This window comes from Pseudophryne corroboree, chromosome 5 (assembly GCF_028390025.1).
Source record: "Pseudophryne corroboree isolate aPseCor3 chromosome 5, aPseCor3.hap2, whole genome shotgun sequence".
Taxonomy (NCBI): Eukaryota; Metazoa; Chordata; class Amphibia; order Anura; family Myobatrachidae; genus Pseudophryne; species Pseudophryne corroboree.
This window is the reverse complement of record NC_086448.1, coordinates 469,955,975-469,965,597: the sequence shown is the minus strand read 5'-3', so window position 1 is coordinate 469,965,597 and position 9,623 is coordinate 469,955,975. Positions and strand designations below refer to the sequence as shown.

Here is a 9,623-nt window from a genome sequence, read left to right as displayed (position 1 = left end):
AATAGGGTATTGTATTTCAAATGAAATAGACTATGGGCCAAATTCAGACCTGATTGCAGCAGAAAAATCTTTCTCTAATAGGCAAAACGATGTGCACTGCAGGTGGGGCAGATACATCACGTGCAGAGAGAGTTAGATTTGGGTGGGTTATTTTGTTTCTGTGTAGAGTAAATACTGACTGCTTTATTTTTAAACTGCAATTTAGACTTCACTTCCGGTTCCGGTGCGGCTGATGTAAGGTGGGCGTTTTTTCAGCTCCAGTGCTGTCCGCCTAATCTACCCTACTAGGGCTTTCTAAGCCCACCCAATCAGACCAGTGACCCCCTCAGTGACTGTAGCGGCACCCGGACGCCTTGCTGTGGGTGCTTCCCGGTGATCCGGTGCTCCAGTGACGGGATCTGGCCGCGTCCCTCCTGTGATCTGTGCTGCGTTCTCTCACGCTGCTGTCCTCTGCAGCTCTGCTGTCCCACTCTGGCTGCCCCCTGGCCCACCCTATCGTACCAGAGACCTCCTCAGAGGCTGCAGTGTCACCCAGACATTGTGCCATGGGCGCTTCCCGGTGAGGGGGCCCTGCCACGGCTCTCCTGTGTGCTGTGTGGTGGTCTCTCTCCCCCACTGCCATCCTCTGGAGCTCTGCTGGCCTGCTCTGGCTGCCACCCGGCTCTCCCCTGGTGCGCTGTACACGGAGTTGATAACTCCACTATCAGGCATATACTCACCTAATCCAGCCTCACCTAGCAGTGCTTCGGGCTGCATATAGGCATGCGCTTGTACTACTTGTGCTACTGGTGATGCCACATATTGGAGGGTTATGTGCGAGTTTTTTGTTTGGCATTGGGGCACTGTTACCCTTTTGCTTCACACTGTCCTATGGACAGATATTTAACAGGACAGATGCCTGGTAAGCACCCCCGTGCAGATCGCACCACACCCCACAAAATGGTCGCAGGGTCAGTTGCTGACAGGGACTCTTCCACCATTATCCTTCCTCAGCTGTTGCCATCGGCTACTTCCTCCTCAGCAACCCTACAACCTCCCATGGTTCCTGATAAAATCCACCAGCTCTCAGTTACTCCCCCCCTACTTCTGTCACATATGCTGATGTTGTACAGGCTGTGAGAGAGACGGTGCAGCCTATGCTAAAGGAACAAGCTACGGTGAATGCAGCTGCAATTCAACAAGCAGTCACAGACATCAAGAGCCAATGCAAACAACTAGCCAAATGGGTATTGGCAGTGGAACACACCACCGGTGAAAATTTCCAGGCCATTTCCTCCCTGCATGATCTAACTATGCAGCTGAAACAATCTGACACACAAGTATGGGCCAAACTTGATGACTTGGGAAATAGATCATAGTGAAACAACTTGAGGATAGTAGGCCTCCCAGAATCCCTTAAAGGGCCAGCCTTGTACCTCTTTTTGAGACAAACCATGCCTGAATTGCTTGACATTCAAGATTTTTGTTTAGACCTTGTGATAGAGCGGGATCATCGGACGGGTCAACTGTGAGACTCTTCCTCCTCTAGGCCTCGTTTCGTCCTGTTTAAGTGCTTGAATTATATACACAAAGAATCCATCTGGTCCACCTCTCAGTGAAAAATAGATCTCTCATGGAATGGCTCGAAAATTCTTATTTTTCAGGACTATTCCCCTGAATTGACACGGCTTCGTAAAGCCTTTACCATGGTATGCTCACAGTTAGTCCAGGGCAGAAGGAAATTCGCCCTTCTCTACCCTGCTAGTCTGAGAATTTTCAATGGCACATCCTTCAAGGATTTTTCTTCAGCTGACGATGCGATGGCATATATAAAGGAACAAGTGAACCCGTTGACAGGTGACAATAACTGAAAGGACTGCCTGCCTTTTACCTCATCCTATTTGATATCCATGTTCACTGTCGACTATTGCTCAAGAACTTCCCTTCGCAGTTGTGCATGGATTTGCCAAGTTCCTTCCTCCTTCCTATTATGTCACTACTGCTAATGTTGGGACGTTTTCTCATGACGGTGATGTATCGAATCTGCATTTATCTTTAACAAAAATTCTTGCAGATTGTTTGATGTGCTGCATACAATATTTTCTGTTTTTGTTCTCCCAGCATCGCGCTGCCGTACTTCTTCTGTGTTTCAAAATGTTGTTATAGCAGAATTGTAGTTAACTAATATGTATATAATGATCACTGGTTTGATTTTAGGAGGGACTTTTGCTCCCTCTTTGGGTATATAGATAGTACGGTTTCGGCTGGGAGCTCCGCCTTCCAGATGAACTTGCATTTTGATTTACTCTATCTTTGTGAATTGTGAAGTTGCTTTTCCTACCAATGTTATTGGAGTACTTTTTATACTCCTTTGTCTTTGTCTCTTTCTTTTTCTGCTTTTCCCCTCCCCCTCCCTCCCTCCCTCCCTCCCTTGTGTCTTTTTGTTTTGCATTTAGCGAAGTCGGTGTTGATTATTTATCACATGTGTTGTATGCTCTATGGCATCAATTAAAATAGGTTCCTGGAATGTGGTAGGTATCCACTCACCTACTAAGCGCAAGAAATTACTCCTATATTTAAACAAACTGCATTTAGACCTCGTTTTGCTGCAGGAAACAAATTTACTACTCGCAGAAGCATTCAAATTAGCTACTCTAGGATGGACGGTCCGTGCGGCTGCCCCTTATTCCTCTAAAACTAGGGGGAGTTGTACTTCTGGCAAAAAAATGGCTCCCTATAGAAGTCCACCACACTGACATTGACCCTGAGGGTAGATATGTAATAATTGACCTCTCTCTTTATAATTCTCGATACACGATTTGCAATATTTATGCCCCTAATTCCTACTCTGCTACGTTTTTCTGTATGATAATACATAAACTAGTCCCCTATATGTCTAATTACTTATTTTTGGGGGGTGACTTTAATATTGTTTCTTCCCCATATATGGATTCCAACTCTTCTGCTCGCAGGAGATCATCCCCTAAGATTACAATTAATGCTTACAGATGCATGGAGAGCCCTACACCCTATTGATAGAGACTTTACATGTCTCTCCGCAGCTCGTGGCACACTTTCTCGCATCGACTATATCCTATTGTCTGATTCCATATTTTGTAATATTATTGATGCATATATTGAGCCGATGTTTCTTTCAGACCACTCTCTTATCCGAGTTTCCTTTTCTTCCTCTTTAGATGTAGGTTCATATAAACTATGGCGCTTTCCCTCTTACTTTGCTTCTTCTTTGGGTTTTCGTAATAAGCTTGATTTGTTCTGGTAGGAGTTCAGACTTGATAACATCTCCATATTCGAGTTAGACCCTATTCTTTTCTGGCAATTATCTAAGGCAGTGATTAGAGGGCGTATAATCCAATATGTCTCCCAAGCTAAAAAAGAACATGCTGCCTCATATAAACTTCTACAATCTCAGCTGACTACGGCTTACCAAACTTACAAGACTACCCCGACCCCCAGTACTAAGTCTGGTTTTATTTTAGCTCAGCATAAATTTGATGGTTTGCTCGCCTCTATGGGTGATAAACAGAATTTCTATAGAGATCACATGTTTTATAGGTTTTGTAACAAAATTGTCCGTTTGCTCTCCAACTAGTGAAGTCCTCAACCCCTACATCCCTTATTCACTCTATACAATGACCCGACGGCACGTTTGCTTCTACAAGTAGAGATATGGCCTCTTTATTTCAAGATTTTTAAGAGGATATATATGCCCAGCCCACTAGGGATATATCTGGAGAGTCTTCCTTTTGGGATTCCATCGACACTCCTTCTATTCCAAATGATGCACAGGCCGCCATATGTGCTCTGTTCACGCCTCAGGAAATTGAGGCTGCTGTAAAACACCTTAAGCCTGTGAAGTCCCCTGGTCCAGATGTATTCTCGGGAGAGTATTATAAAATACTTCTCCCAAAACTTGTAGGCCCATTGGTCTAGTTTTTCAATGCCTTACTTAAAGCTCTGGCTATGCCCAAATACTTTACTGATGCTATTATTCGTTTGTTGCCAAAGTCGGGCAGGAATCCCCGCTTACCTGAATCTTACAGACCTATATCTCCACTCAATGTAGATTATAAATTGTTTACAAAGCTTCTGGCAGATAGAATAAAATACCTGCTTCCAGGGATCATCCATTTGGACCAGACGGGCTTCATAGTAGGCAGACATTCCTCAACTAACATCCATAAGGTAATTGCAGCTTCTCATTGGATGGGCTCCTCTTCGAACCCTGACGCTGCTTTCTTATTATCACTTGACTCGGAGAAAGTGTTTGAGATGGTTTCTTGGGACCATTTATTTATGACCCTTAATAAATGTAATTTTCCTGATCAGCTAATCTCCCTTTTACATAAATTATATACTGGCTCCCATTCCCACATTGTATGTAACGGATGCCTATCAGCCCCTATACCCTTAGGCAGAGGCACCAGACAAGGTTGTCCACTCTCCCCGCTTTTATTTGCATTGGCCATTGAACCCTAAGCGATTGCTCTCCGTAACCTCCCTGATTTTCAAGGCATTTGTATCGCTCACCAATCCCTCAAAGTTGCGATGTTTGTGGACGATATGTTAATCTTCCTTTCTAATCCCCTTGTCTCCATCCCAACCATTCTTCACTCCATCAATTAGTTTTGCCTTTTTTCAGGATTTAAGATTAATTATGATAAGTCTGAGCTCCTCCCACTAACCTCTTCTGCAAATACTCTTCTTACCTCATCTTCTTCTTCTCCTATCCTGTCTATATTTAAACATGCCACGTCCAAGTTGAAATACTTGGGCATATTTTTTCCACCCTCTTCATCTAATATCTATGCCCTTAACTTTACACCTATTTTGCAAAATATAGCTACGCAATTGGATGCCTGGGCACCCCTCCTCTTATCCCTTATGGGGAAGGTTGCAGTTCTTAAAAGCATTATTTTTCCCAAACTCTCCTATCCTCTCCAGATGTTACCATATGCCCTGAAGAAGCCGGACCTCCGTTATTGTGAAAAAAATGTTGCCAGATTTCTTTGGTCTGGCAAAAATCCACGGGTGGCTTTGACTAAACTCAAGCTACGCAAAAGTGCGGGTGGTCTGGCTGTACCAGATGTATCTGCTTTTACCAAAGCTGTAGCATTTTGTTACGTATTTGATTGGTTGCTCTCTCATTCTTCCTTCTCTAATTATGCAATAGAACAGACACTTTGCACTCCGTATGATCTCCATGCATTACTTCACACTCCTAAAAATAGCCTCCCTCCTTCTGTCCGTGCTAACCCTCTTTTTTGGGATACCTACTTAGCATGGTGGTCTGTCAATAAATCTCTTAAAAGAAACCCGGCTCAGTCCAAATTTATATCATTTTGTGGTAATACATGTTTTCCAGCAGCTTTAGGAAATATACGGTTCTCCCATTGGCAGCATAAAGGCATTGCGTTAATTAAAGATGTATTCGATCCAGAGGAGGGGTGTTAATGTCTTTTTCTGACTTAATTACTAAATACCGGATCCCACGTGCAGATTTTTTTTATGCATCTTCAATTATGACACTATGTACTATCCTTATCTCCTCCGTGGGACCCATCCCTTGACTTTGACCCTCTTACACATATTATTGAATAGTTAAGCTCTCATTTTATAAAACCTCCTATATTTACAGGGATATTCTAACTGGATTTGAAACAAAGCTTTGGGCATTGACTATCAGGAGTTGGGAAAAGGATTATCTTTCTCCCACTACTCATGCGGAATTGACCGGTAATTTTACTAATATTCTCAAGGCACTCCATTCGACACAACTCCAGGAAACACATGTTAAATTTATACACACCCCCCTTCCTCCTCTTTGTTTGAACCTACATTACGCCAGGCCAACAAAAACATATGGTCTCTTCAGAGTCTGGGAACTGCCAGAAATGGGGGGGCTTCTAATGCTTTGTTTTTACATTGGTTTTGGAACTGCCCAAAAATAAAGAAATTCTGGTACAAGGTGTTGTGGTTTACCAATTCCACATATCAGCTTAAGTTAAAACTGAATTGAAAAGCTATGCTTGGCCTGATCTTTAATGACTGGGGCATTTCGATACATAAGAAACATCTTAGTACGTTATTGTATGTGATTCTAACTCTGGGGAAAAAGTTTATTCTCACTAACTGGATTGTTAAAGACCCCCTAGGCTTGATACATTGCGCACACGCCTTACTCGCACTTTATACTTAGAGCGCCAGTCCACTATGCCTAATGTGGAATGCAATGTTATACGCTTTTACAAAAAATGGGGCCCATTTATAGAATCTCTGGACCCTTCTCACCAGCAACATATATTATCTTTGTTTGACTCAACTAGATGGTTTTTATTATGCCGTATTGCTAATGAACCTTAATATGTTTAAGTGAACTGCAACTGTTTGTATATGTTCATATTTCTCAATTTTTATCCGGGTTCTGTTTTAAGTTTGTCATGGGATGATATCCCTATGTATTCCATCGACATTGACTCCGCTCCCTACCCCTTTCTTCCCTTCTTAGTTTGTCCCTCTTCTTTCTTATCTCTCTTTTGGTTGATTTCTATGTTTTATTGTTCTTTTATTGCACAATTTCTATACAGGTATATTCAGATATTCGGTTGAAGGTCTGCCTACGAGTCTTGTTTTCTGCTATTATTAATTTGAGCCTTTCTATCTATGGGAGCCTAACACCCATTATATTGCTCTTTTGCTACACAGGTGTTGTTTTGTCTCCTATAGGTAGTCTTCCTTTTAGTTTAGATGGTACCATACTGCATTTTTGTCATTGTATAATATGCCTGTATCTTTGTTTTCTGTATTGTGAAAAACCAAATAAATATATTTTCAAAAATAAAAACCTGCAATTTAGACTACAGTTTGAACACAAGCCACCCAAATCTAATTCTCTCTGCACATGTTATATCTTCCCCCCACACACAGTGCACATGGTTGTGCCCATTAGAGAAAAAAATTGCTACTCAGATCAGGTCTGAATTAGGACCTATGTTTGCCTGCATGTATATATGTATGTATGTATGTATGTATGTACTGTATGTATGTCTGTCTGTATGTATTTTTGTGTCTCTATACACAACCCAACATGTATATCTGTATGTGTGACTCTTTATATAACCCTGCCTGTATATACTGTATGTGTGTTTCAGTGAAGTGAGGTAGGTAGGGCAGAGCGTTTCATGTCATACTCCAGTATACAGATTAACAATGGGAAAGAAAGAAGGCTCTTGTGTGGGCACACTCTTGTACAAGGAAGAAAAATTCCTATATTATATATTGAGGAATATTTAAAACATAACTTTTATTAGTATTGTTTAAAACATAATTACCCATCTAAATGATCCATAAGTAATAAAGAATTGAAAATTTTTAAAATGTTCTGGTCTCTTTCTCCAAAGAGTAATTGGAAAGGTTGTAGACACTAGTTTGTCATACCCCCATTTCCCCTGACCAGTACAGAGTTTCTGTATTTTGATGGGACCGAGGAGTGGTCAAAAATTGTTACGGATACGTTCCACTATGACAACTTATATTAAGTTATTATATAATATTCGATGGTCACCAATATTTGGACACCTGAATTGTTGACAGATACCACATTTGTAAATAAAAAATGAGGTGTTGAACTGCAAAGGACACAGATTAGATAAAGAGGAGGATAAGAAAGTACTGGATAGAGTTAGTGGTGATACTGCTGTTGGTGTCCCTTCTCACATAGAGAGGAAAATAATTCCTACTCTACAACACCAGGTATTCACAGGCAGTCTCCTCTCCTGGTACTAGCCCAGCCCAACGCTGTTTAACTTCCAAGAACGGATGAGAAAGGGCATTGGCAGCGTGGTATGATAGTAGAGGATTATGCAATCTGTACACCAATGAGAGTGCACCTATATAAGAAATTGTAAAGTAGGAAATAATTAGGAGAAAGGAAAGAAGAATGAATAAGTAAAGTGTGTGAAAATATGTGGATCTGCTTTCCACGTTAGGCACGGTTCAACAGTTCCCACATCCATGGTACTGTGCTCTGTGGATCGTGGATGAGAGTCCACGAAAATTTTTGGTTAGAAGGGCAGAGAGTAAATTAATGTATTAACATTCCAGGACAGAAATAGGTATTGTATCCACATAAAATGAATTCTGGACAATGTAACAGTCACAATAAAAATTATTATACTCCTGACATGATATGTTGTTATTGACGGTGATAAAAATCTATGCAAAATGTATTCTCACAGCAAAAAATGTATGCGTGTGTATATATTTTCTACATATTAAGCCGTCTGAGCCAACATATTAATTAAATGTCAGAAAGTCAAGAATTAGCACAGAATATTACTGTAGATGAACCAGTGTGACCGAATAATTGCTTAAATTGATATTGGAACAGCCTATCTGCGAGTTCTAATAATCTTGACACAAAAGTATCTACCAGGTGCTAAGAATCATATAAATTGTGGAACAATGTCCGGGCCTCAATTAAGAATTGAGCTTTGCTGTAAATAGACCAGCGTGACTGAATCATTCCCTCAATTAGAAAATAAAACAGCCTTTTTGCAGATGCAAATATTCCTGACACAAGAATGTCTTACAGGTGCTGGGAGTCATACAGGTTATGGCAAAAGAAGAATAAGTAACAGTGCCCTGGCCTCTGTTGGAGATTACACTTGCAGCCTGTATCAAAGAGCAATCTTCACATGGAAAAATTGTTATTAGCTCTGATATAGAAATTCTATGGATACAAGTCTGGCTGACTGCAGATAAAATGTTACTGTCTGTGGGAAATAACCACTCAACAGATGGGGCTTACGGAACTCCAACCAAGAGGACAGTTCAGCAAATCAGTGCATCATCAGGTGAGTAAAGGTGGTGCAAAGAGATCACTCCATGTGCCGACCCCCCCCCCCCTTGGAGATGCGTTTCGGCCATCAGGGCTTGTTCACTTAAGGGTTCGGAGGGGTCAGTGGGGGACGGGATTTTAAAAGCAGCTACACTAAGTAGATCAACCAATGGTTATGGTCAGAGAGCTGGTGCGGTGGGCGGGAGTGCTATGTTGCCGCTCCCGCCCGCCGCTGCTGACGGATGTTGTCAGCTTAATGTTATGTACCATATAGGCTTAAAACATCAGCATGAACATAAGAAGCCTTAAATGCCATCTTGATAGTGGGATATGAAGGTGCTATGTTAGAGGGAATATGGGCAAGCCAAGAATAGCTATTAGGAAACCTGAAGCGCCATCTTGTTGAAGGGAAAGAATGGCGCTGGGATATTAAAAGTGTGGGCAAAGGAAAAATGCAGAACACCATTTTATATCAGGGATCCCGATGTGGATCAGATAGAAGGATGGGGACCACATAATGAATTATATAAGAACCTGAATGGACTGATCATATTGTGTGAAAAAGTATTAATAAAATGAAAATAAATATGATTAAAAATAATAATGATAAATAAAATTGTATATGGGAAAAGGGGAAAGGGGAAAGCAAGATAGAATGCTGACGAGACCAAGGTAGGAGGATATAGTTAATGTGATTGGATAAGTGGAAAAAAGGGACAGAAATAATGCATCCTAGGATGTGTGGTGTGAATGGAACTGGGGTATTAATGGTGCATGCTATGAC

The 9,623-nt window shown here is 41.4% G+C and overlaps 1 pseudogene; it reads right to left on the bottom strand.

The window, feature by feature from the left end:
* Nucleotides 1–7,737: 7,737 nt before the first annotated feature.
* On the bottom strand, nucleotides 7,738–7,856 carry LOC134929895 (5S ribosomal RNA; annotated as a pseudogene).
* Between the last annotated feature and the right edge of the window lie 1,767 nt (nucleotides 7,857–9,623).